Source organism: Callithrix jacchus, chromosome X (assembly GCF_049354715.1).
Source record: "Callithrix jacchus isolate 240 chromosome X, calJac240_pri, whole genome shotgun sequence".
NCBI lineage: Eukaryota > Metazoa > Chordata > Mammalia > Primates > Cebidae > Callithrix > Callithrix jacchus.
Window position 1 is genome coordinate 110,322,760 of NC_133524.1, and position 2,695 is coordinate 110,325,454.

Here is a 2,695-nt window from a genome sequence, read left to right on the forward strand (position 1 = left end):
CTCATAGACAAAGTCAGAACAATTTTTACCCAACAAACTATGACCATTTTACTCTTCAATTTCAGAATGAAAATCAGAAACAATTGTTTCATAAAAAAAGTGTTCATCTTTCTCACTCTGTGGAATGCTGCTGAATCAACCTTGTAAATTGCTTGTGATGCTCCTGGCAGTAAATTATTCCAGTTCATCTTTTCTTTTTTATTTTTAAATTTTTAAGTCAAACATGTATATTTTTTCAACTTAAATTTCTCCCTTGGCTAACTTATATAGATAAAGCCTGTGTGACGATGGTTGTTTTAATTAGCTTCCACAAATTAAATATTATTCTTAAAGAAAAATTTTCAATCAGTTTATAATAGATCACTTTAAATGTGAACATACAAGTAGCAAGAATTAGTGAATATTTATTAGGTATAAATTTTAGACAGTTAGCACTTGGTGACAAAGGCAAAATTAAGACTTGGCTAGGTCTATGCTCTACAGAAGGACTCCATGGCCTGGACTCCTTTTTCTGACTTTCCAGCTAATCAAATCTGCCTACCATATTTTCTATTATCTGGGGCCTACAAACCCCAACTATTATATTTTAAAGTGACAACATGACCAATTCTTTTCAGGGCACAAATGGGTGAGTTTGGCTTAACGTGTTAATTTTAATCTTAACTAAGACCTGCTAGAGACCTTGTAACTGATGCAGAGGATTTAATTCTAATGGTACCATCAAGCAGCTTGTAGCAAAAAAGGAAGATATATACCATTGGTCATAGCTGCCAAGTCTGTTTTTATGAAAGGCTGCATCTCCAATGAATGTCTTGTGAAAAATAACGATCATATAAAAATATCTACATTAATTGGAATTTAAACTAGAAATAAGCAAGTAGGCCGGGCGCAGTGGCTCACGCCTATAATCCCAGCACTTTGGGAGGCCGAGGCGGGTAGATCACGAGGTCAAGAGATCGAGACCATCCTAGTCAACAAAGTGAAACCCTGTCTCCACTAAAAATACAAAAATTAGCTGGGCATGGTGGTGCGCACCTGTAGTCCCAGCTACTCGGGAGGCTGAGGCAGGAGAATTGCTTGAACCCAGGAGGCGGAGGTTGCGGTGAGCTGAGATCGTGCCATTGCACTCCAGTCTGGGTAACAACAGTGAAACTCCATCTCAAAACACAAAAAACAAAAAACAAAAAAAATAAAACAAAATAAAATTTAAAAATAAGCAAGTAATATAACAAGACATAGCAGACAATATGTGGTTTTATATATTCAATAGCACATGACTTCTCCCACCTGATGAGTCAATATTAGTGCATTATCATTTATTCATTCATTGATTCATTCAAGAGACACATCATGAGCCAGATACAGATTTATAAAAAATATGAGCAGAAGATAGTCCATTCATTATTATGGGGGATACACTACCTTAACAAAGACACCCACAATTACAGTGGATTTCACCATAATATTTATAATATGAGATATATGTTTATTTTTCTGTCAAATCCAGAGTGGGTTAAATAGATAAAACTTAAAACTTTTTTTTCAACGTATTGCTCCATTCTCTTCTAGGGTGTTCATTTTGTTCACAGGTTCAAACTAACCTTTGGGAAGGATAAACATCAAAATTCAGAGAAATCAATGTATCTTTCTGGTAGAAATGGCTCAGATCTTACACACTTACACACATTCCATTGGTCATAATTTGGTCATGTGGTTATATCTATCTTCAAGAGAGGGTGAGAAATGAAAATTTTTGCTAAGTGTGCAGCCATTTGAGTAAGAAAAGTAGAATAGGTTTTGGTGGCATTTACAGTGTTCTTAGAATGGAGTGCTTTTCCACTCCATTCTAAGGTGTCTGAGTATTCTACAGGTGCTGGGAGTTGCATAAGGTTTTACAAAGAGTAGTGCTTTGAAGAACAGATTGGAAGGGTCTAAGATACAGAGATACCATTTAGGATGCTGTTGCAATGGTTCCAGGGAAGAGATGACTTAAGTTCTTAACTAAGGAAGTAGCCTACTTTTATGGTCTATACTAAGTTTTACAATCAAATGCTCAGCACATTCAAAAGGGGAAATGATATATGCTAACTGGAAGGAGGGAGTGGCACCTACTAAATATAGTCCCATTCTCTTACCCTCTATTCCAAGGCAGAACACTCCGAACATTTTTCTCTTTGGAACAGATGTAGCTAACGACAAATGTATTAATGGTTCCTCATTAACTATTGTACAACAATATGCGTTTTCATTTTTTCTAACTGCAGAAAGCTGGTGAGAATAATGTAGCAATGATCTCAGCATAGTATTACAGGTGGAACATTAAAATATATGTTTTTGGCTGGGCGCAGTGGCTCGCATCTGTAATCCCAGCACTGTGGGAGGCCGAGGCGGGCAGATCACAGGAGGTCAGGAGTTCGAGACAAGCCTGACCAACATGAAGAAACCCCGTCTCTATTAAAAAGTATATATATATATTTACATTTTTTCACAAATTTCATGTGATTCTTAAGAACAGTCAGACTGAGAAACACTATTAAATTATCAATGTACAAAAATTAGTAGTGATAATAGACATTTATTTACAGTATACTCTTAAAACACATTCTATAGACTTAATGACCAACAACAGAACAAATTCTATGATTGGGGCCTGGCATGGTGGCTCATGCCTGTAATCTAGCACTTTGGGAGGCCA